Source organism: Helianthus annuus, chromosome 9 (assembly GCF_002127325.2).
Source record: "Helianthus annuus cultivar XRQ/B chromosome 9, HanXRQr2.0-SUNRISE, whole genome shotgun sequence".
Taxonomy (NCBI): Eukaryota; Viridiplantae; Streptophyta; class Magnoliopsida; order Asterales; family Asteraceae; genus Helianthus; species Helianthus annuus.
In genome coordinates this window covers 27,219,034-27,245,838 of record NC_035441.2, presented here as the reverse complement: position 1 = coordinate 27,245,838, position 26,805 = coordinate 27,219,034, and the positions used below count along the sequence as shown (strand labels likewise).

Here is a 26,805-nt window from a genome sequence, read left to right as displayed (position 1 = left end):
AACTCGGTACTCCATGCACATATTCTCCCAACAATCTCGGTCAAACGTGACTACTTCTTCTCCAATAAACCTGGTATTTTGACCCATAACCCGGTTAAACACCTAACCCGTTCGACCCGTTGAACCATGACCCGATAACGCACCGACCCGTGACCTGTAAACAAACCCGAATAATCCAACACTTGTTTCACCAGCCAGAAATTTTCTTCCAATAACCTTCATCAACATTTTGGCATTTGTGAGATAGATTTTGTCTCCTATACTTCATGATGCACTGTCATCAAACAATATAGGGAAAAGGGTATGTTTTTCATAGCTAAATAGAGCAACATTTTTGATCAAAGATCATGCGGGACAAGGTGATTATGAGGGTTGCTGAGGATCACCAAGAAATGTGCTGTCAATGCAGTAAATCATCGATATAGGTGATCTAAAAGTGTTCACATACGATGAACTATAATGCGCTACCATGGGCTTTGGTTATAAAACACACCTGGGTGATTGGAGTTTCGGGAAGATTTACAAAGGTTGGGTTGATGAGATCACTTATTCCCCCGCAGAGCATGGTACAGGATTAGCCGTTGTCATTAAGACATTCCCATTCGAGCACAATCATTAAAAAAATTTACCTTTATTATTCACTGCTCAATACCATCATTGGTGATTTATGAATATACTTTTGGTGTAGCGGTATCAAAAGTGGCCCATCAACCAAAACGATGTGGGTTCACATATGATATATCCAAAAAGACAAGTAAATAAACAGACAAACGACCTAGTAATATCCCACTTATAAAGTAGGATCTAAGAGAGGGTGAAATGAGGCCAAGCTTTTATCTATCCCAGGAGATAGAGAGGTTGCTCCCAATGGGTCAAAATACGCACACACATTTGTCTTTTTGGATTTAGAATTATACAACTTTATCCAATTAAGATGTTTATTACTTGAATCTTAATAACCTGCTAATGCAGTTGGATTTAGTGTTGAAAAAGTTGAGTCATCCGAACCTTGTTAAGTTCATAGGGTACTGCTTCCAAGGCGATTTGTTCTTTCTAGTAGATGAATTCTGTTATGGAAACTTTGAAGATTGCCTTCGTTACGGTAAGCATCAAAAGCATCCAGATGGTGAACTAAATTTGATTGTAATGAAGAGATTGTGACAACACTACATTTTTCTTTATTATTTATGTTTACAGTTTCCATGGTGCTGTAACCGACAATAAAGCGATTTGAAATGCTCATTTTATTTATCATTTTTGTCCTTTTTTTAAGTTGAAACATATCTATCTATACAACCTAATAAAAGCCTTAATTAGGGGACACATGTCCCCCTCCTAGGGCCTCTAAACCTCATTTTCCCGCCAAAAATGCTTTCTCTTCATTTTACTTGAGTGAAACCCGAACGCGGGATCCAAATACCTAATTCGGGTCATTATCGTTCATTCCATATATAAAGCAAATAGGGTTTCATCTTCTTCGACACACTTCTCATCTCCATCTCAAACGGCTGATTTTCCTAAGAAACCCTACCTGCGGCGCTGATTCACGTCGGTTTCTCATCTCCATCTCAAACAGCTTTCTCCCCGTCGTTCTTTTCTGATCCCACCACACAAACCCTAATTTCCTTCAATCAACTTCCTCCCTGTCGTTCTTCTCTACCTATCCATTACGTTTGGGAGTTAATTAGTGGTAAGGGTACCTATTCGTCGTGATGTTGGTCATCGTTGGTTTGTATTGCTTTGCGTAGCAGGTTTAGGGCTCCATAGCGTGTGTGATTTTATATATTTCTTTGTGAATTCTAATTTGTGACAAACAATGTCTATCTTAATTACTTGAAGGAGGACTTGCAAATCGTGAATGAGATCTGCCTCTAAACGAAGGGCATTGGAATTACATCAATATCAAGGCTAATAAAACCCTTGGATTTTATGGATTTTGATCTCATTTTTTGCCATTGTCAAGCAAAACAAAGGTGAGATTAGCAATATTGAGTGTTCCACATTTGATTTAGCAGATTTGATTTTTGCCAATGTATTAAACCGTTTGTGTTCTTCTAATTTGTCTCTTGCCCTAATTGTTTATTTGTTTTTTATTTTCTTCAGGTCCAGTGCGAGTTAGGTATGTGAAAATTTACTCATAAAATTAAGCATCAATTTGTTATTAGAGAAGGTATGTGTTTCGTTTTCAATTCCTCTGTAGTCTTGACTTTTTTATCGGTTTCTTAAGGTTCTTTTTGTGTAATTTTTTAGGCTTGCATTTTGCTTTATTTCATTTATGGAAACAAGCTTTGTGATGACAAAGTTCCTGATCGAATTCACCGTACATATACTATTTGGTAATTTCAACCCATTTTGATATGTTATATGTCCAGACTATCACTTCTGATCTTAGACTAAATATATATCAAACCGGTTGAAACAATGTGTTGAACCGGCAAGAAAGGAATCAAGGTTTTTCCTTTTAACTAATTGATTTTGGGCTTTATGTGTTCTTCAAACCAGGTATTTTAATATGTACCTTTTATCCCATATGTTTACATTTGCTTTTAAACTGATTATTATTGAGACTTTAAGAATCATAAATTGATAGCTGGGTGTTTAATGGAACAAAGCAGGTGACAAAAAATGAAGAAAGAAAGTAGGGTCACTTTGAAAATGGAAAAGTCAACATGAAATTCAAGTTCAACTATGGACCATGGTATGATATATTAATTTAAAATCCAAGTTCAGTCATGTTATATTAATTTAAAATCTGTTGAATCATTTTCTTCAAGTCTTGGTATGGATCCATGGAAATTCAAAAGTGAATTGAATTTTGGAAATAAAAAAATAAAGATGGGAGAGACTAAAGAAAGAGATATCAGTTGTATGAAAAAAAATGAGGTATTGGTTTGTATTTATAAATAAAAGTGGTGGCGGTTTGGTATAGGCTGGCACCTAAGAATCGGTATCCGGCTGCGTGAAAGTGTTGCATTAGTGCATTGGCTGGCGAAACCGGCAAATTTGGCGGAGTTGGGGAGGAAGGTTGAATTGCAATGATGGTAAACTACTTGTGGTTTGATCAAGATCTACCTACAGATGCTCAGTTTTCTACAAATAATGTTATTATCAAACACTAGAATTCAAAGGCAACAAGTTAAAGATTCTGTGTTTTTACTTGCAACTCCAGCTGCGCGAGTTGATAAACAAATCCTAACAACAGTTCATTTAAACTATTGTTAACGATTCCAATGGCGTTGTTTTACTAGATATACCCATCGCAAACTCAGTATCATTTCCCACATCCGGCGCTTGATCAACATTTTTTGGTCTATTATATGCCGACTAGGCAGTCGGCCCAAGGTTATAACTTACCATTGCAGGCTGATGCCTCCTATGCTGTTTCTGCCCCTCCTAATCATCAAGTCCCACTGCCTTATTGTTTGATCGCTGCACCGCAGGCTGTCCAATCCACCACAAACACTGAAGCATCAGCAGGCGTGTATAGATCTTAAGAAATTATGTTTTTAGATTTACATTTCGAGTTTTACAGATGACGATACGAGGAACTCTGCTCTTGCTGAGGAAATGGCTGCTCATTCTTAATGTTTTTGTTATGGGCGAAGAGGTAAAAATATACCTATCAAAGGGTGCTGGGAGCTCTTTTTTTCTTATTTCTAATTGATGCTTAATGTTACATAATGGGTGCTGGGAGCTTTCTTTTTTTCTTATTTCTAATTGATGCTTAATTTTATATAATGTGCAGGTAGGAGAATACCAATGTGCATAAAAGGTAAGATTTTTATGCTTCTAAGTTCTCTTAGATTCTACACATCAAATAACTAAATGTGGCAAAACGGGCAGGTCAACGAGTTTGGTAACACTGTAGCGGGTCGACATTAGTAATTTGTTGCTCGTTAAAATGAGTTGGGTCGACCCAAAACGATCTCTCATTTTTTTAGGTCTTTAACTTATTTATTCAGTGTCTTAAATATGACTATAAGAAGTATGTTATTTCAATAGATTTCTCATTTCTATATTCTTGATATAATGATTGGGGAGGTTTTATGCAATAAAAATACATGATGGCGACTTCGAATCGGTTATACATATTCAACATGTTTTCCTTTTATTGCTTTTGTTTTTAGTTTGAGTTGTTAGAGAAAAAGATAACCCAAATCGCCCTCTTTCATAAAGCATAGCCAAATCAACCTATTTATAAGTAAACGGGTCGAAGTTTTGACCTCTTTAAGTTTTTATGCACATTACATCTAGATTGGCACCGTAGGAACAACCAAGTGTATCATTTGTAAGCCAATTTATGAGTTTCGTTTCTTCTTGATTTAAATTTCATGAATTCTATCATGAAAGGTTTGACATTTGTAAAAGTTTGATACTTTTGTTGCAGCAAAAATGTCCACTTGTAACACCCCGTGTTTTCGAATGTCAAAGTCAAAGTCAAAGTTTGACTTTTGACTGTAATTAGTCTATTTTTAATTTTTGTATTATGTGGGGTAAGTGTTGTCTAAATCTAAATAATCGAATGTTTAATCGAGCGTGAATCATTAATCGACTTGGAATAGCAGGAAGTAACAATGCGATAAAGTTGATCAATCAATAATCAAGCCAATCAAATCAATCATCGAACTCGAAACTCGAATTATGCGAACTTTGGTATTGTTATACGTGTGTGTGTGCCTTATGTGTTACTTGTGCGTGTTTACTTTATGTTGATTATGTGTGGTGATCAATCGAATCGAATCGAAACTCGAAAAGCAATCAAACTCAATCAAAACCGACATCGAAACATGAATTGTAGATGCTTATGTTAGATATAGTGGTTGGGACTGAAAGTAATTTGATTAGGAAACTCTATCGTATTCGTATCATCGTCCATCGAAATCGAAATATCAAAAATCGTCGCAAAACACTTGAAAGGAGTTGCTGATCGAACAGGAAAGCCCTGATCGAACAGGCCAACCGATCGAACATGCTGTTCTATCGAGCAGGCCATTCGACCAGAAATTCTGACCGATCGGTTGACACTTTCCTCTTTTTGAGCCTATAAATAGGGCTGTCTGTAACACCCCGTGTTTTCGAATGTCAAAGTCAAAGTCAAATGTTGACTTTTATTGTAATTAGTCTATTTTTAATTTTGTATTATGTGGAGTAAGTGTTGTCTGATCAAAATGAATCGAATGTAATCGAATGCGAATCGAAAATCGACCTTGAATAGTAGGAAATAACAATGCGATAAAGTTAATCAATCAATAATCAAGCTAATCGAATCAATCATCGAACTCGAATCTCGAACAATGCGAACTTTGGTACTTTTATACGTGTGTGTGTGCCTTATGTGCTACCTGTGCGTGTTCACTTTATGTTGTTATGTGTGGTGAATCAATCGAATCGAATCGAGACTCGAGAAGCAATCGAACTCAATCGAAATCGAACCGAATTGGGAAATAAGGATGCTTATATGTTAGATATAGTAGTTGGGATTAAAAGTAATTTGATTAGGAACTCTATCATACTCAAATCATCGTCCATCGAAATCGAAATATCAAAAATCGTCGCAAAACACTCAAAAGGTTGTGCCAATCGAACAGGACACCCTAATCGAACAGGCCAACCGATCGAACATGCTGTTCGATCGGCCAGCCCATTCGATCAGTGCAGCCTGACCGATCGGACACACCTTTCCTCTTTTGGAAGCCTATAAGTAGGGCTGTCATTGTCTTCATTTCCACTTTTGGAAAGTTCTGATCGACCAGCTCTTATTCCTCACCATTTCTCAGATTTCTCTTCAATCCGGTAAGTTTTCACTCTAAATCTTGTACGTTCTTGTTCATTACGTGATTCTACACCTTTCTATCTTTCAAAACTTGGATTCTAACCGTGAAATCACCAAGATCTATGTGTTCTTGGGTGATGTCATCATGGTGTTCTTCAAGAACATCAAGTTTTGGCATCATTCAACCATGAATAGCTTAGATCTAGCCGATTTCCACATAAACAAACTAAAATCTGTTATAGATCTAGACATTTCACGGTGTGAAGTGTTGAAAGACGGATTTTCCGACATTATTTCACCTCTTTTACACTCAACACACTAAAAACCGGTAGAAACGAAGCTTGAACCAGCTCACAAATCATTCTAACTATCACATGGTTCAAGGTTCGGATTCTAACCACGAGGTTCACCGATTTCGGGTTAAACGTTAAACTGCCGTTCCGAACAGTTCACTGGCCGGACTTGGGTGATTCCTGTCCGAACCCGTGAAACAAGTAAGAACCCACGTTCTATGGTTCAACTCATCATCAAAATATCTCAAAATCATATCAAGTAACCATAACAGCCAAGTGTTAGACGAAAGGCCGACCAGGTCAGAAATGCTGGCCGAACGGCTAGGCCGTTCGAACGAACAGCTCAGTCAATCGGACCAACCAGCCGATCGACCGGGCCAGCCGATCGGCTGACACATGGCCCCACATCTTTTCAATATTCATGAAGTGTGGTATTGACGAAGTGATGTTCGATCGAACATGCTAATCGATTGTGAACATTACTCTTCGGATCATGATATACTATGCTTCAACACTTAACCATTTTCAACTCGTTTAATGCATTGGAGTGCCACCCAATCGAGCATACCACCCGATCTAGTGACATCTTGCCAAGGGACTACACTGATGTGACTAACCGATCGGTTGGGCTAACCGATCGAACGATCCGTTCGATCAACCGACCTGAAAGGTAAGGATACTTCAATGTGTCCTGATAATGCTGCAAAAACTTCAAAAGTTCAAACCATCGTACACAAACACATCCTTCCTAAAGGAAGAAACAATCCACTCGAAAGGACCAGCCGATCGAGCCTACCGGCCGATCGAACTGGACTGTTCAAACGGACTTTCAAACCGGACGAACTGCCCGTTCGATCGAACCTGTTGTCCGATCGACCCATATCACTTGTTTGTACTTCCGCGTTACTTATCGATATACTATCAAACCATTCAGGCTAACCTACTCTCAGCGCTCCCTTCAATCCATAACCAATCACTTTGAGTATACTCGATCCCTTTTTGCTTTTAGCACTTTTGGGTGTTACATACGTTATCTATCAAATCACAATCAAACACAAACTATTTGAACGCTAACCGATTGTGTGTGCTACTTGACTAAATGAATGCTGTTTATTATGTTTACACGTGGAGTGCTATCTACCTGCCTTAGCAACATAGTACTATAGTTTGGACTCAGCACCCGTTCACACGGGGGTTGTTAAGGACAATTACTTGCATGGATTACGGTGGTAATCGTGTATTGCGAACTGTCTCGGACAATCAACCCGCAGTCGTTGGTACCGATGGTCCCATGTCGATAATTAACATGCATCGTTTTCCTCTGTGTACGTGCCTGGTTATGCGTAAACTATTCAAACTCTATATGCTATTATCAAACTTGTGTGCTCACCTTTACATTTTATGTATTGACTTTATTTTAACGTATGTGACAGGTGTTTAAGGTGTTAACTTGCTAGGAAAGCGAGGCAATAATAAAGCTTTAGAGCCCAGCAATTAGTTGTAGGTAGTGGTCTACCTAGGGGTCTCTAGAAGCAGATAAACAATTGCCATGGAGCTGTTGGAGTTGTCTGATCAAGCATCTATGGCATTAGCTGTCTGTAGATCTTGTCCAGATGAGTCTTAATGACTCTGGGCAGTATTTTATTCATTTGGTTTGTAATAAATTAAATTTGAGTTGTCGAAACAGTATTATTTGTTTAGTTGTTATCTATGATAACTTGTTTATTTATTTGGGATACGGTATGGGACGTATCATTTAACTGAATTTGTAATAATAGTTGTGGTGGAAACTTCTGGACAATATGTTTCGCTCAGTGTCGCGCCCCGATGATTCCGCCATCGGTTGGGGTGTGACAGATTGGTATCAAAGCCATAACTATAGGGAATTAGGTTAGACACGACCTAGTCCGGGTCGCTGTCTTAGAGACCTAGACTATAGCTAGGAACCAGTAGACCAAGTTTATGTGCTTGCTTATGCTATTCTTCGCAATTACTGCACTCAAAATTTTCAATTAAAGTCAAGCGATTTAGTCAGGACCAGGTGTGAAAACCGCAAACTCCTGACCAAAATTTGCCTGGCTTATGGGGATTTTATTCCTTTATCTCGACATTTTTGCCAATAAACAAGGAGAATTATACCAAATCAGGTGTGAAACCCCTATTTTGATGACGATTTTCCTTAAATTTTTTCTTAAAACAAGGAAGAAATTGCTAAGCCAGGGGTGAAACCCTAACCTTGGCAACTTGTTCCGAACTTTATTTCATCTCACCAAGGCAATCGATGGACTCCAACGACCTGAACTCACAAGTATGACCTAGGAAAGGTGTGGAACGCCCAAGAATCGAGGCAGAAACACGACTCCTAGAGCCGAAAGTGACGACAAGTCCACTGTGAATAGTCGAACTGCCTTGGCTAGTCGATGTCTAATAGCCGCAGACAATCTATCTCTCGATTTTATGTGTTCCGATTCTTGGTGACTCGTTGATTTTATGTGATTTTATCTGCCTTATCTGTTTACGTGTTTATATTTTTGGGATATTATTCGATTTTGCTATCAATTCAATCGACACACGACTCGTATTGCTATTCTACCCTCATTTGATCCTTCGGACGATGCAATCTAGACGATAAAATGATATGCTATACGACTAAGTTAGGCTATACTATACTGCGATTAACTCGATATGCTATATGCGATCGCTATATAAACGAAACTCGACTTGGAAGGATAGGTTTCTGTTTTCTAACTGCCTCTGTGCTAAAATGTGTCCTACTTGCTTATGTGCTTCTGTGCCCTGCTTGCTTATGTGCTTCTGTGGTTAAGTGGATTCCGTGATTATGTGAAATGTGTTTCGATGTGTTCCTGAGCTTTGGTAATCTAGACGTGTGAGGTGAGATTCGATTACGTTGTGTTGAGTCCTATGACGATGTCTAATGCAGACCATGTCGTCGTCTGGATCACGTCAACGTCTGACCCGTCAAGAGAAGAGAGACAGGCGTCTCGCTGCTATCATCTCCAAATCCGTAGCGAAAGCTGTGAGTGAGGTGTATGAGAACGCCAACAAGTCATCAGAAGGATCTCATGCTGATACCCCTAAGGATTCCAGCAAGACTGCTTTTAGCTTCAAGCAGTTTAAAGCGTGTGGACCGAAGGAGTTCACTGGTGAGGATGGCCCTACTGCCATGTTTCATTGGTTCGACTCGGTCGAAGTCACCCTCCGACAAAGCGGATGCCCCGAAAATCTCCGCACTCTCAATGCTACTGGCGTCTTCCAGTCACGTGCTTTAGACTGGTGGACTGCTGAACGAAACAAGCGTGGGAATGATGCAACTTACGAGCTGACATAGGAGGAACTGAAGGCAATTATGATCGATGAATTCTGCCCTCCTCATGAACGCCAAAAGCTAGAGGATGAATTTTGGGTCATTAAGCAGAAGGACGGAGACAACGCTGCTCTCACTGCTCGCTTCAAGCAGCTCAGTATCATCTGTCCCGATCAGGTCAAAACCCCGGATCAAACCATCAAGAAGTACATCCGAGCCCTACCCGACTGTGTGGCTGATTTTGTTCAAGCCGCCAAGCCAGCAACAATTGAAGAGACTTACCTACTTGCCGCTGAGATCAACGACAAGCGGGTTAAGTCCGGTTTCTGGGATAAGCAAGCCAAGTCTCTGCACCAAGCCACAACAGCATCCACCGACAACACCACCGCTCAGTCCTCCAAGTCTTCGAGAAGAAGGAAAAAGAACAACATCTCCAGCAACAAGAGCTGTGCTGCCGCAACTACTGCTGCTCCTCTCCAATCTGTACCAGCTCAACAGCAGCAGCACCAGCGCTCAGCTCCAGTGATCAATGCACCGCCAGCAAAGCGTGCATACACAGGCCCTCACCCACTCTGCCCGACCTGATCTTATCATCATCCAGTGGGTTTGGCTTGTCGTTTCTGCGCTCACTGCAACCTCTACGGGCATTTCACTGCGAACTGTCGCTATGGTCCCCGTCAAGCCCCAGTTCAAGCCGTTGCCAACCAAGCTCTACTCCCTGCGCCTCAAGGCCAACCAGCAGCTCAAGCACCCGCAGTCAATGCTCGAGTCTGCTTCGCATGTGGTGATCCCAACCACTTTGCGAACAGGTGCCCGAATAGGGTGGTTAAGCAAGAGCCCCAGCAGCCCCAGCAGCAGCAACAACAGCAGCCTCAGCAACAGCAGCAAGCAGCCCGTGCCAGAACCTTCAACATCAACGCCCGTCAGGCTCAAGCTGACAACAACGTGGTCAATGGTACGTTCCTTGTGAATGGTATATATGCATCATGTTTGTTTGATACTGGAGCCGATAACTGCTTTGTGTCGTTTGAATTTGAGAAGCTTCTTAGTCGTAAGCACTCTTATCTTTCGTCGTCATTCGAAGTCGAGGTCGCTACTGGAAGAACTGTCGCCGTTAATTCTGTACTCCATGATTGTACTCTCGAGCTCAACAATCATATCTTCCCAATCGACCTTATTCCGATGCAACTCGGAAGTTTTGACGTCATAGTAGGCATGGACTTTCTTCGCGAAAACCATGCTGAAGTTGTGTGCTTCGATAAGATGATTTGATTCTCGCTCGCGAATGGTGATCTTCTATGTGTGTATGGTGAAACTGCTTCGAAAGGTCTCAAGCTCATGTCGTGCATTCAAGCCAGCAAGTATCCCCGCAAGGAATACCGAGCCTTCTTGGCCAACATTGTAGTAGCGGAGAAGGAAAAGAAAAAGAAAGTTGAAGTCCAAGATGTTCCAGTGGTCCGTGAATTTCCTCAGGTGTTCCCTGATGATCTTCCTGGACTACCGCCAAGTCGTGATATCGACTTTCGCATCGACCTCATTCCTGGAGCTAACCCCGTTGCCAAAGCCCCTTATCGACTCGCTCCATCCGAAATGCGGGAACTCTCGAACCAACTCCAGGAATTGCTTGAAAAAGGCTTTATTCGCCTGAGCACTTCTCCTTGGGGCGCGCCAGTCCTTTTCGTCAAAAAGAAGGATGGGTCGTTCCGGATGTGCATCGATTATCGGGAATTGAATAAGCTAACCATCAAGAACCGATACCCTCTACCCCAAATCGACGACTTATTTAATCAGCTGCAACGTGCCCAGTGTTTCTCGAAGATCGATCTGCGTTCAGGCTACCATCAATTGTGGATTCAAGAGGAAGATATCCCCAAAACCGCTTTTCGAACCCGATACGGCCACTATGAGTTCGTTGTTATGCCTTTTGGTTTAACTAACGCACCTGCGGTTTTTATGGATCTGATGAATCGCGTGTGTAAGCCCTTCTTAGACCGCTTCGTCATCGTGTTCATCGACGATGTCTTGATCTATTCCAAGTCGAAGACCGAACACGCGCAACATCTACGTTTGGTTCTCAAGTTACTTCAGGGGAATCAACTCTACGCCAAGTTCTCCAAGTGTGAATTCTGGTTAGAGGAGGTTCAGTTTCTGGGTCACATTGTGAATAGCCAGGGTATACACGTCGATCCCGCGAAGATTGAAGCAGTTAAAAGTTGGATTACGCCTAAGAACCCGTCAGAAGTTCGTTCATTTCTCGAACTAGCGGGCTATTACCGACGATTTATCGAAGGATTCTCCAAAATCGTTGTGCCGCTTACCGCTCTTACTCATAAGGACAAGCCTTTTGTGTGGGGAACCGCGCAAGAGACTGCCTTTCAAACCCCCAAGCATATGCTGTGCAATGCACCGATTCTTACACTGCCCGACGAAAGCAACGACTTCGTTGTCTATTGTGATGCTTCGAACCTTGGTCTTGGCTGTGTTCTTATGCAACGAGACAAGGTTATAGCCTACGCATCTCGACAGCTTAAAATCCACGAGAAGAACAATACAACCCATGACCTCGAGCTAGGCGCAGTTGTCTTTGCATTAAAGATTTGGCGACACTACCTGTACGGTACCAAGTGTACGATCTTCACCGATCACAGGAGTTTACAACATATCTTCGATCAGAGGGAATTCAATATGCGTCAGCGCCGATGGGTAGAACTCCTCAACGATTACGACTGTGAGATTCGTTATCACCCTGGCAAGGCGAATGTTGTTGCCGACGCACTCAGTAGAAAGAATTACGTGCTCAGTGTCCGAAATGTTCAAGCCCAACATAACCTCGAAACCCTCATCCGTGAAGCTCAACATGCTTGTTTTAACGAGCGTACATTGAAGAAAGAGAGGATTCATCACGATGGAGCTCAGCTGGTAAGTAAATCCGATGGGATCTTCTACTATCTGGACCGAATTTGGATCCCCAAGAGGACCGAATTGCGAAAGATTATCATGAACGAAGCCCACAAATCATGATACTCATTCATCCCGGTGCTGACAAGATGTACCAGGATCTTCGTTACAAGTACTGGTGGCCGGGAATGAAACGGGATATCGCTCTTTATGTTGGAAGCTGCCTAACCTGTGCAAGACTCAAGGCTGAACATCAAAGACCTTCTGGCTTACTCGAACAACCGCCGATACCTATATGGAAGTGGGAGAGCATAGCTATGGATTTCGTAACTAAGCTCCCGACCACGCCATCAGGTCACGATAGTATTTGGGTTATAGTTGATCGTCTAACCAAATCAGCCCACTTTTTGCCGATACGAGAAGACTATAAGGTGGCCAAGCTAGCCCAAATCTACACCGACGAGATCATTCGTAATCATGGTACGCCTCGCGACATCATCTCTGACCGTGATGCTCGGTTTACTTCGAGATTGTGGGAAACGTTTCAAGCGGCCCTTGGTACGTCGCTAAATCTAAGTACTGCATTCCATCCACAAACCGACGGGCAGACTGAGAGAACGATCCGTACTCTTGAAGACATGCTCCGTGCGTGTGTTATTGATTTTGGAGGTAGCTGGAGCAAACACCTGCCATTGGTCGAATTCTCGTACAATAACAGCTATCATGCCAGCATCCAAATGGCACCATTCGAGGCCTTATATGGCAGGAGATGTCGTTCGACTATTTTGTGGCACGAGATCGGTCATTCTCAATTAACCGGTCCCAAGATTCTACAAGAAACGACTGACAAAATCCACCAGATTCGAGACAACTTGGTGAAAGCTTGGAACAGACAGAAAAGTTACGCCGATAAAAGACGCAAGCCCCTTGAATTTGAAGTTGGTGACTACGTACTCCTAAAGGTATCACCTTGGAAGGGTGTAGTCCGATTCGGCAAGAAAGGGAAACTCGCGCCTCGATATGTTGGACCTTTTAGGATTCTGGAAAGGATCGGAAAAGTCGCCTACAGACTCGATTTACCGAAGGAACTTAGTAACGTCCACCCGACTTTCCATGTGTCAAACCTCCGAAAGTGCTTAGCTGATCATGATTCAATCATACCGCTCGACGATCTTCAGACCGGTTTTGCGACCGTTCGATTGCGTAACGAACGTTTCACGTGCGGAATTCGTGAACGAACGTGACCGAACACACGATAACGTACTACTAATGTGATTCCATTGCTAAACTTGACGTGTACGGTACAAGAATCACAAATACAATACTTTCTCTCTCTACTTTCTCTCTCTAGAAAGTCTTCTCTCTAAGTCTTCTCCTAAACTTCTGTCAAAATCTCTAACTAAAATCATGACATAATTCCCTATTTATATGGTCAAGGCTATTTAATGAAAGTTCACACTAATTACAAGTTTGCCACCTTGCCATTTCTAACTAAATATGACATTATGCGCTTGATTCCTTCCGGCTTTTCACTACGACTCGGATTGACGAAGGCGATAGACAATAAATGCATCAACAATCTCCCCCTTGGATATTGCCGCAGTCAATCTCGTAGTGAAACTCGTAGCGACTTGACTTTCTCTCTCTCTAAAACTCGAACAAAGATGTAGTCGACAGACAACTGCACTAACAAACTCCCCCTTGGATGTTGACGGAATCTTTAGTGAGAGTCTTCAACTACTCTAGCTCAAACAGAATCCCGGTGGATCTGTCTTCAGCTTCCGTTGTTCTCTTTCTTCAGATTCTTCAGGCTCCCCCTTGCGTCAAGCTTCCGTGCTTTTGGGATCGACACCTGGCTTTGCGTATCAACAGATTGAATGTTGACGGAATCTTCAGTGAGAGTCTTCAACATGACATTCTCGGATATAGCTTGGTCTTCTTCAGAAATTCTGCCTGGATCTTTCTTTCTTTGGCTATAACTTTCATCAGACTTCCCCTATCACCCTGCTAGGATAGACATCTGGGATTTGTTACCACCATAGAAATTATCTCCTGACTTCTCTCTGTTCAGCTCATCATCTGCATCATCTGCATATATCTAAAACACTCTATCACAAACAAATAAAGTTGTGATTCAACTTAATGAATCAACAAATCATTTGAGAATTTTTACAAATTAAACACTAATCACAAATTTGAAACATTTCAATTTCTAATTCAAAAAAAAAAATTAATGAATCATTTTAAACATTTCAAATGTCTTAACCAACCTGTATGTTCATCAAGTTTAGCCTTTGAGATTTTGAAAATCAGCTCTTCACCATCAGTTGTCGAAAATCTTTTTGGATTTTTGAAAATATGAAACATAAATGCAAAGACAAAAATTTAAATGCAAAACAAACATATTTTTGTGAGTTTGTGCAAGAGGATCATATCAGTTTTTGAGACATAACACAAGCACCGTTAAGCTTTTAATCGTTTTAAGTTCTAAACGATTCACGTAGATTGACGATATAATTGTCCTCTTAAATTTTCATACAATTTTCAATCTATTCAGGATACTATTTAGGTATTTTATGAACTTAGTTCAATTCATGTGTCCCACCTCTTGAATATACTCCCGTATCCAGAATCCCAATATTCAGTCTTACAGGTATGAACACTACAATGATGTCTGTACATAAATTAGGGGAAAGATGCGAGAACTGAGGGATCTCAGGTCAGAACTTCCATTCAGCAGAGAGATATCAGCTTCGACTTAGCAGTGTGTCCCCTTTAGAGGATCTTTTCAGCTACAACAGATGATTATCAATTTTATTGTCTAATCAACTGAGGGCTTTATGCTATATTTCAAGCATTTTGTGGAAAGTATTAGCCAAGGACTAGGTCAGAACTACCGTTTAGCAGAAGTCCCAGAATAATACCCCAGACATCATAGAGTATAAACACCTAGTATATAAGAATACGAGACCTTTCAAACGAGATTTCAGGGGTTACCTATATATCCAAGTAGTGTTCCCCATGAATTTCATAAGTTTGAAATTTTAGGTTTATATCCCGAATAAATCTACTAAATGTACAAAAACCTATCGTCACATGATCAGTGAGACCGTTTATCACATTTTACATTACATTTCTTTAGCATGCTGTGATAGTCCACTGATTTACAATCATTTCCTCTTTTTCACAACAAAACTCATTTTTAAATTTTTAATGTTTTTGACATTTTCAAATTTTCTAATTTTTTTAAAATTTTTCTCCCCCTAAAATCAAAATATGTTTCAATTTTGATTTTCTGGGAAAATTTGAAATAAACTGTACAAACTTGACAACCTGATGAGAATCACTTCAATTCTCTATCCACCTGGCATAAACAATCAGAACTCCCCCTCACAACAAACTATTTTCCCATTGTGATTTCAAAACACTTAAGTTTGTTTTAATCAAAATGGCTTTTCCGGAAAACTTAGTTTGTTTACCAAACAGTTTAGGTACGGGGTTACTTCATCATCTTGTTTTCTACACAAAAGTAGGAAAATCCAAGTACAAGTTAATGTCCTTGATTTACCATATGAAGTCCAGAATCCTCTATACCACTTGTAAAACATTCACAAACACAACCAAACCTCTTTACCGTTTGCATGATTGACGTTACCGAATAAAATTCAAGAAAGATGCCGATTCATGCTCCACGCTTACCAACCTGGGAGCTCCGGCAATTCCTGCAAAATCTTCAAACACAGATTTAAAAAGATGCCGATTCATGCTCCACTCTTACAAACCTGGGAGCTCCGGCAAGTCAGGTTTTTCATTTAAAAAGATCCACCCAAGCCCGACCAGCCTTGGGTGTTTTCGACACTTTTTCCTTAACCAATGGCTCTTCTGGCTTTGACGAACCAGAATTATTGCCTGAATGTGGCTTGTCTGACTTTGAGAGCCAGATTCATCGCCTGAAGGTGGCTTGTCTGACTTCGGCACGTCAGATTCATCGCCGACCTTTTCCTTCTTCTTCTCCTCTTTTGTCCCCAGATTTGTATCTGATGAATTCTTTTTGCTTGTCTTTACAGCTGAGGGAGTAGATTCATCAGAACTTTTATTCGATCTGTCGGGCGAACCCGAGGACAAAATCTTTTCGAGATATTCTCTCGCTTTCTTTCTCTTTTTCCTCAGTCGGTCTTTCTGCCCCTGAGAAAGTTTCACTTTTGTTTCTTGAACTTTAGATTCTTTGACCTTCTGTTCTTTGACGTTTTGACCCGAAGCTTTCAATTCTTTGGGCTTGACAACGACTGGTATCTTCTTTGCCATTTTCTGAGAATTGGCCCTTAATCTTTCATGCGATTTCCTTGGGCAATCTCGGGCAATGTGACCTTTGATGTTGCAGTTAAAGCACCTCTTGGTCTCATAACTCCAGTATTGGCAGTTAACAGCAATGTGTCCGTGATATCCGCAGCTGTAACACACTCTGTTATCGTACCGTATACCACCTTCACATCAAACGCTCAGATCATAGCATTGTCTGGCTTGGTGATATTCCTTCCTCAAATCTGCTGGATTTGGCTTTGAAGTACTGTGGTCTGTCCTGCAACCAACAATTTTTGAATTTTCATTTTCTACTTTTTGTAATTTTTTCTTTTGATTGGATGATCGTACTGATGAGTTTTTTCCTTCATTTTTAAATTTTTGTTTCTGTTCTACAATCTTCTTCACAGGTTTTTGCTTGGAGCATTCTCCCTTTACAGTCGATTGCAAAACAGTTTTCTGAAATTTTCCTCTTAATTTTGAAATTGTTTTCTTTTTCTTAATTTTAGCATCAGACTCTGTCTCAAACTCATCTGCTGAATAAAATTTCTCATTTTCATCATGAGTTTTCTCATCACAATCTTCAACTTTGACTTTGTCAAAGTTTGTAGCCTTTTCACTTATCGGAACTGAATTGATTGGTTTTGGACAGGGAAAATTCAAACTGTCAGATTTAGTCACAAAACCTATCAATTTCTTTTCAAGTTCTTCAATTTTGTTCCTTGAATTCTCAGCTTCACTTTTAAGTTGAGATATTCTCCCAAAATGAGACTTGATAGTTTTTTCATTATCATTCTTCAAATTTTCAAGAACAGATTTTTCATTCGTCAAAACTTTTATCTGTTCCTGAATTTTGATTCATTCGCTTTCAGATTCTTGTTTTCAAGTTTAATCCAGAAATCTAAGTCTTCTAAAGATTTCTGTTTGCTTTCAAGCTCTTTTACCAACTCTTTGATTTTCTTTTGAGCGCGTTCACCTTCTTTTTCAAGTTCGATAATTTTCTGAAGATGAGAATTTATCATCTTCTGTTTTTCAATGTTGTTTTTACTGAACACATTTCTCCCATCTTCAAGAATTTTCACTTGCCCCTCAAATTCTTGATTTTTCAAAGTCAAACTGTTAAAACCAACCAACAGTTTGTCATTTTCAGCTTTCAACTTCTCACAATTTTCTTTCAGAATAAGAATCTGATTTTCAGCAACGTGCTTCTCGTCTTTCAACTTTTTGACTTCAGATGCCAAACTTGCCATGTCTTTCACGAGTTTGTCATTGTCAGTCTTAAAGTTGTCACACTTAGAGCACACTGTTTCATTCTTCACCGATTCTTCAGCTTTTGGACTTTCTTCTTCCTTTGCTGTGAATGTACCTGCACAGAACATTTTAACGAAATCAAGAGGATTTCCATTATTATCAATATAACAACCTCGTTTGAAATCGTATTTCAGCACATGTTTTGCCCTGATACATTTACCAATCCTTTTGATCATCTCCTCAAACACATCTAAACTCAAATCTAGCACATTACTCTCCAAAACCTTGATTATATCTTTCTTTCTCTTTCTGATTTCAAGTTCATGAGCTTTAAGTTTGCTGATGAATTGATTTAAAGGTAGTTTTGAAAAATTTGAGTCATCCCTTAAATTTTTCAAACATTCACCCCATTCAATTGGTAATGCATCTGCAAATTTCTCCAATTTCTCAACATTTGACGGATATATCTCATGATCTTTCAGATAATTCAGTAAAACACTATATCGGTCTTTAAGATCATCCAACGTTTCGTCTTTCAGACACACGAAATATTTAAACCTTTTTGCCCATCCATCTTTGCTCACTTTTCTATAACCCTCATCTAGAAATCCGTGATGCCAATCATTAAATCTCTCAAAATAATAATTTTCTTCTTCATCAAACATTTTTATCTCACTTTCTTCGCTAAGTGACTTGATTCAAAAATTTGTTTTTCGTTCAAAATTCACACAATTTCAACTTCTTGGAATTTGCCCCTTGTAAAGACACTTCGAATCTCCACTTCAAATAATGGACGGTGATCAAATAATGTGATTGGGCTTCATGGGCTGCACAAACGACAAGTATACCAATACAATAACATCAACTCATAAGTGGGCGGTGCAAAGTTTGAACGATGTTTGGATTTTCAAACTTAGTGGGCGGTGATTTATGTCGATTGGACAAAAAAAATAATGGGACTTTAATGGGGCGGCAACACAACAACGATTGGTTATCTAAAGATAGTGGGGCGGTGACGTTATAACAATAGCCGACAACCTGTAAGACTCAGACAATCACATGAAGACGATGACTAATAAGCGACCCAACACTCAAACCTTATAAGCGAACCACGCTTGACATAAAAGCGGTTCAAGAGTTGACTTATGAGCGATTCACATGTGTCACTATGAGCGATTCATAATATTTTCTTTCAAGCGAGCCAAGAAGTTCACAAAAGCGATCCAACTCAAAACCAAATGAGCGATCCTCAGTTAAGACCAAATAAGCGATCCTGAATAATACCTTTCGAGCGGTCCTACCTGTTTGACGAAAATCGGACCGAAAAATCGCGATATCTCCAAAACGGCTTGGAGTTTCGAGCTGAAACTTGGTAGGGTTGTAGATCGAGTCTAAACGCACATCATATCCAAAAATCAGATGAAACGGACCGTATTTACCTGTTCAATTTGATGAAAAACGATGAAAAACGTGAAAAGTAGGTAGAAGATGAAGATATAAGTGAAATCGGATCAAATTCTGCTGAAATCTTGTACGAAAACGATGTGTTTGATCAAGCAATCGAGCTCCTAGCTCTGATACCAATTGTAGGACCGGTTTTGCGACCGTTCGATTGCGTAACGAACGTTTCACGTGCGGAATTCGTGAACGAACGTGACCGAACACACGATAACGTACTACTAATGTGATTCCATTGCTAAACTTGACGTGTACGGTACAAGAATCACAAATACAATACTTTCTCTCTCTACTTTCTCTCTCTAGAAAGTCTTCTCTCCAAGTCTTCTCCTAAACTTCTATCAAAATCTCTAACTAAAATCATGACATAATTCCCTATTTATATGGTCAAGGCTATTTAATGAAAGTTCACACTAATTACAAGTTTGCCACCTTCCCATTTCTAACTAAATATGACATTATGCGCTTGATTCCTTCCGGCTTTTCACTACGACTCGGATTGACGAAGGAGATAGACAATAAATGCATCAACAATCTCCCCCTTGGATATTGCCGTAGTCAATCTCGTAGTGAAACTCGTAGCGACTTGACTTTCTCTCTCTCTAAAACTCGAACAAAGATGTAGTCGACAGACAACTGCACTAACAAACGAAACGTTACACTTCGTGGAAAAGCCTGTCGAAATCATGGATCGCCAAACCAAGCAACTCAGACGCTCTCGCATCCCGATCGTGAAGGTCCGATGGGAAGGCAAACGAGGCGCAGAGTTCACTTGGGAACTCGAAAGCGACATGAAGGCCAAGTACCCGCAGTTGTTCAGATAGATCTGAAGCATCAAATCGGTAAAATCACGGTGATGTACGGCTTTCAGCTTAATTTCGGGACGAAATTCCCTAAACAAGGGGAGGCTGTAACACCCCGTGTTTTCGAATGTCAAAGTCAAAGTCAAATGTTGACTTTTATTGTAATTAGTCTATTTTTAATTTTGTATTATGTGGAGTATGTGTTGTCTAATCAAAATGAATCGAATGTAATCGAATGCGAATCGAAAATCGACCTTGAATAGTATGAAGTAACAATGCGATAAAGTTAATCAATCAATAATCAAGCTAATCGAATCAATCATCTAACTCGAATCTCGAACAATGCGAACTTTGGTACTTTTATACGTGTGTGTGTGTGCCTTATGTGCTACCTGTGCGTGTTCACTTTATGTTGTTATGTGTGGTGAATCAATCGAATCGAATCGAGACTCGAAAAGCAATCGAACTCAATCGAAATCGAACCGAATTGGGAAATAAGGATGCTTATATGTTAGATATAGTAGTTGGGATTAAAAGTAATTTGATTAGGAACTCTATCATACTCAAATCATCGTCCATCGAAATCGAAATATCAAAAATCGTCGCAAAACACTCAAAAGGTTGTGCCAATCGAACATGACACCCTGATTGAACAGGCCAACCGATCGAACATGTTGTTCGATCGGCAAGCCCATTCGATCAGTGCAGCCTGACTGATCGGACACACCTTTCCTCTTTTGGAAGCCTATAAGTAGGGCTGTCATTGTCTTCATTTCCACTTTTGGAAAGTTCTGACCGACCAGCTCCTATTCCTCACTATTTCTCAGATTTCTCTTCAATCCGGTAAGTTTTCACTCTAAATCTTGTACGTTCTTGTTCATTACGTGATTCTACACCTTTCTATCTTTCAAAACTTGGATTCTAACCGTGAAATCACCAAGATCTAGGTGTTCTTGGGTGATGTCATCATGGTGTTCTTCAAGAACATCAAGTTTTGGCATCATTCAACCATGAATAGCTTAGACCTAGCCGATTTCCACATAAACAAACTAAAATCTGTTATAGATCTAGACATTTCACGGTGTGAAGTGTTGAAAGACGGATTTTCCGACATTCTTTCAACTCTTTTACACTCAACACACTAAAAACCGGTAGAAATGAAGCTTGAACCAGCTCACAAATCATTCTAACTATCACATGGTTCAAGGTTCGGATTCTAACCACGAGGTTCACCGATTTCGGGTTAAACGCTAAACTGCCGTTCCGAACAGTTCACTGGCCGGACTTGGGTGATTCCTGTCTGAACCCGTGAAACAAGTAAGAACCCACGTTCTATGTTTCAACTCGTCATCAAAATATCTCAAAATCATATCAAGTAACCAAAACAGCCAAGTGTTAGACGAAAGGCCGACTAGGTCAGAAATGCTGGCCGAACGGCTAGGCCGTTCGAACGAACAGCTCAGTCAATCGGACCAACCAGCCGATCGACCGGGCCAGCCGATCGGCTGACACATGGCCCCACATCTTTTCAATATTCATGAAGTGTGGTATTGACGAAGTGATGTTCGATCGAACATGCTAATCGATTGTGAACATTACTCTTTGGATCATGATATACTATGCTTTAACACTTAACCATTTTCAACTCGTTTAATGCATTGGAGTGCCACCCGATCGAGCATACCACCCGATCGAGTGACATCTTGCCAAGGGACTACACTGATGTGACTAACCGATCGGTTGGGCTAACCGATCGAACGATCTGTTCGATCGACCGACCCGAAAGGTAAGGATACTTCAATGTGTCCTGATAATGCTGCAAAAACTTCAAAAGTTCAAACCATCATACACAAACACATCCTTCCTAAAGGAAGAAACAATCCACTCGAAAGGACCAGCCGATCGAGCCTACCAGCCGATCGAACTGGACTGTTCAAACGGACTTTCAAACCGGATGAACTGCCCGTTCGATCGAACCTGTTGTCCGATCGACCGGACTGATCGACCCAATATCACTTGTTTGTACTTCCCCGTTACTTATCGATATACTATCAAACCATTCAGGCTAACCTACTCTCAGCGCTCCCTTCAATCCATAACCAATCACTGTGAGTATACTCGATCCCTTTTTGCTTTTAGCACTTTTGGGTGTTACATACGTTATCTATCAAATCACAATCAAACACAAACTATTTGAACGCTAACCGATTGCATGTGCTACTTGACTAAATGAATGCTGTTTATTATGTTTACACGTGGAGTGCTATCTACCTGCCTTAGCAACATAGTACTATAGTTTGGACTCAGCACCCGTTCACACGGGGGTTGTTAAGGACAATTACTTGCATGGATTACGGTGGTAATCGTGTATTGCGAACTGTCTCGGACAGTCAACCCGCAGGCCGTTGGTACCGATGGTCCCATGTCGATAATTAACATGCATCGTTTTCCTCTGTGTACGTGCCTGGTTATGCGTAAACTATTCAAACTCTATATGCTATTATCAAACTTGTGTGCTCACCTTTACATTTTATGTATTGACTTTATTTTAACGTATGTGACAGGTGTTTAAGGTGTTAACTTGCTAGGAAAGCGAGGCAATAATAAAGCTTTAGAGCCCAGCAATTAGTTGTAGGTAGTGGTCTACCTAGGGGTCTCTAGAAGCAGATAAACAATTGCCATGGAGCCGTTGGAGTTGTCTGATCAAGCATCTATGGCATTAGCTGTCTGTAGATCTTGTCCAGATGAGTCTTAATGACTCTGGGCAGTATTTTATTCGTTTGGTTTGTAATAAATTAAATCTGAGTTGTCAAAACAGTATTATTTGTTTAGTTGTTATCTATGATAACTTGTTTATTTATTTGGGATACGGTATGGGACATATCATTTAACTGAATTTGTAATAATAGTTGTTGTGGAAACTTCTGGACAATCTGTTTCGCTCAGTGCCGCGCCCCGATGATTCCGCCATCGGTTGGGGTGTGACACTGTCATTGTCATCTTTACCACTTTTGGAAAGCTCTGACCGAGCAGCTCTTGTTCTTCACCTTTTCTCAGATTTCTCTCAACTCCGGTAAGTTTTCACTCTAAATCTTTTACGTTTTTGATCATTACACGATTCTACACCTTTCTATCTTTCAAATCTTGATTTCTAACCGTGAAATCACCAAGATCTGAGTGTTCTTGGATGATGTCATCATGGTGTTCTTGAAGAACATCATACTTTGGCCTCATTCCACCGTGAATAGTTTAGATCTAACCGATTTCCACATACACAAACTAAAATCTACTATAGATCTAAACATTTCTTGGTGTGAAAGATTGAAAGACAGATTTTCCAACTTTCTTTCAACTCTTTTACACTCAATGCCTTCAAACCGGTAGAAACGGAGCTTGAACCAACTCACTGATCATTCTAACAGTTGGGTGGTTTAAGATTCGGATTCTATTTACGAGGTTCACCCTTTTCGGGTTAAACGACAAACTACAGTTCTAAACCGTTCACCGGCCGGACTTGGGTGATTCCTGTCTGAACCGGGGAAACAGTAAGAACGAAGGTTACATGGTTCAACTCGTTGTCAAAATACTTCGAAATCATGTCAGAATAATCAAAACAGCCAAGTGTTAGACGAAAGGCCGACCAGGTCAGAATGCTGGCCGAACGGCTAGGCCGTTCGAACGAACAGCCCAGCCGAATGGACATACTAGCCGATCGACTGGGCCAGCCGATCGGCTAACACATGGTCCCACACTTCACAAATTTCATAAAGTATAGTATTGACGAGGTGATGTTCGATCAAACTGTGCTTGGTAAACATTACTCTTCGGATCATGAGATACTATGCTTCAACACTTAATCGTTTTTCAACTTGTCAAGCCTTGGGATGCTGTTCGATCGGACATGCTGTCCGATTGGGAGACTATCTACTGAGGCCTTGCAACTAAAGTGACTAACCGATCGGTTAAGCCGACCGATCGAACGACCCGTTCGATCGATCGATCGACCTGAAAGGTAAGAACACTTCAATGATTTCAAATAATGCTGCGAAAACTTCAAAAGTTCAAACCATCATATATAAACACATCGTTCTCAAAGGAATAAACAATCCACTTGAACTGTCCAACCGATCGAGCCTTCCGGCCGATCGAGCAGACCATCCGAACGGTTAGACCAACCGAACGGTTGGGCTGTTCGATCGAACCTGCTGTTCGATCGACCAGACTGTTCGACCCATTTACACTTGTTTGCATTTCCGCGTCACTCATCGTTATCCTATCGAACTATTCAGGCTAACCTACTCTCAACGCTCCCTTCAATCCATCAATCGCTGTGAGTATACTCGATCCCTTTTTGCTTTTAGCACTTTTGGGTGTTACATACGTTACTTATCAAATCACAATTGAACACACTACACAACTATTTGAATGCTAACCGATTGCATGTATTACGTGACTAAATGAATGCTTGTTGTTATGTTTACACGTGGAATGCTGTCTACCTGCCTTAGCAACATAGTACTATAGTTTGGACTCAGCACCCGTTCACACGGGGGTTGTTAAGGACAATTACTTGCATGGATTACGGTGGTAATCGTGTATTGTGAACTGTCTCGGACAGTCAACCCGCAGTCGTTGGTATCGATAGATCCATGTCGATAATTAAAATGCTTCGTTTTCCTCTGTGTACGTGCTGGTTATGCGTAAACTATTCGAACTCTATATGCTATTATCAAACTTGTATGCTCACCTTTACATTATATGTATTGACTTTATTTTAACATATGTGACAGTTGTTTATGATGTATGCTTGCTAGGAAAGCGAGGCTAGGAATAAGCTCTAGAGGTCCCCAACAAATAGTTGTCTGTCAGGATCCAGCGGCTAGTGCATAGTTGTCAGTAGATCTTGTCAGTCTGGGTCTTTAGGGGCATTTAAACAACATTTAGTTTTGTAATATTAAATCTGAGTTGTCGGAACATAATTACTTATTTGGATGTTATCTGTAATAATGCATTTGTTTATTCGGGATACGGTATGGGACATATCTTTAACTGGATTATATAAATAGTTGTTATGGAAACTTCTGGACAATCTGTTTCGCTCAGTGCCATGCCCCGATGATTCCGCCATCGGTTGGGGTGTGACACCACTTCTGCCGAAAAAGGGTCTCCTTCGCCACTAAAACAGGTTGGGTTTCAAGTTCTTAAATTATGCGCTGATTGCATAGGTTTGGTCCAGCGAGTCTGTGTTGTCATTGAACAGACGTTCTTTTGTCCATTTATAAATAACTGTTCTTTTGTCCATTTATAAGTAATTGTAGGTTGAATTCACTACGCACTTCGGGCAACTTCAAACCGTTTGACCCATTTAACCAGTTTTCTTTACCACTTTATTTTTTTTTCTTTTTTAGTTCTACACATAAATTATCTATTTGTTTCACTTCTACCATAAAGTAATTGGTAATTCTATAGGTGCTTGCTATATATAGTCGATAAAGCTATTATTACCATACGTTTATAGTTTATCATATCCTAAAAGTAATGTTTTCATCAATGAACTTCTACTTAGCATCGTGTAAGAAGTTGTCTTGAAAATATTGATGTTTAGATTTTTAAAATAGGTTCCCTCTTCTTTTTGTTGCTTAGAAGCACAAAAATGTATTTGTTATGATTTCAGTATACTTACTAATTGAATGCAAGATTGCATTTTGTTTGTCACAGGTCCATCCCGATTGACTAGCGTAGCCCGAGTACATCACTTCCTATAGTGGAATTGTAGGGAAGCGTCAGATGCAGGTCACATCTGTTGGTAACATCTACACCGAATGAGGTGCGTTTATTTAATTTACAAAATTAATATCTCATATTGAAGACTGTTATTACGTATATTTATGTTTTTTTAACCAGTTGGCTTCAAATTTAGTTACATAGGGTTGTTGATGCTTGCAAGAATGTCCTAAGAGGCTTGCATAGTGAAAAGATGGCAGATCATGAATTGGATTCGGTTCGTTATTTTCTTTTAAAGGGCAAAATGGGTAAAAAGGACGAGTTAATTAGGAAACACTTTAAGGGTTGATTGGGTGAAAGTGGCTCAAACTGTATTTTGAACACAACCTTCTAAATCATTTCTTTCAAAATTATTTGAAATAATATACTATTAGTTTTTGTAACCATGCTCAACACACTATTGGATTGTTGAGGTATAAGTATAACTCTGTTTATTGACATGCCAAACTAGCTCTGCTGATGAAACACGAAACATTAACCATATAAAATGCTGACTAGCTTTGGTTGTAGGCTATTTGTAGGCTGTTTTTATTCATAGGAGGTAACATCAGACTGGACTAAATTGACAATTTTATGAAGTTGTTGAACAGACCATTGTACCCTTTTCGAGTTGAATTAGCATAATAGTTTAGTTTTTCTTGTTTTCTTATTGTTTTTGGCATGTATTTTATATAATATTTTATGCATCAACGATTTGACAAGTTATATGGAGCTGCTACTATTAAGGATGTATACCTGGCATTTGAATAATTGAAAGTTGATGATCTATTATTTTACTATTGCATCTGCATTGCTGATGCTTAGGCATATGATGAAATTCCAGGCTTAAATATGGTTGTTTTTATTCTTTTTATAGCAATTTTTGACAATTTATGACTAAATTTTTGACAACAAATAATTATGGTCATTTATTTATATTTT

At 40.1% G+C, this 26,805-nt stretch overlaps 1 long non-coding RNA gene across 5 annotated transcripts; it reads left to right on the top strand.

The window, feature by feature from the left end:
* Positions 1 to 1,523: 1,523 nt before the first annotated feature.
* LOC110877364 lies at positions 1,524 to 26,322 on the top strand. 5 transcript variants are annotated; one of them, XR_004866792.1, is made up of 5 exons: positions 1,524 to 1,690; positions 1,840 to 1,973; positions 2,104 to 2,170; positions 2,251 to 3,607; positions 3,746 to 4,399. It is a non-coding gene; the product is annotated as an uncharacterized LOC110877364 (long non-coding RNA). The 5 variants fall into 5 exon arrangements; XR_004866791.1 differs by having other exon boundaries at positions 1,524 to 1,696; XR_004866793.1 differs by lacking the exon at positions 1,524 to 1,690 and adding an exon at positions 25,819 to 26,322 and having other exon boundaries at positions 1,795 to 1,973; positions 3,746 to 3,772.
* The last annotated feature ends 483 nt before the right edge of the window (positions 26,323 to 26,805 follow it).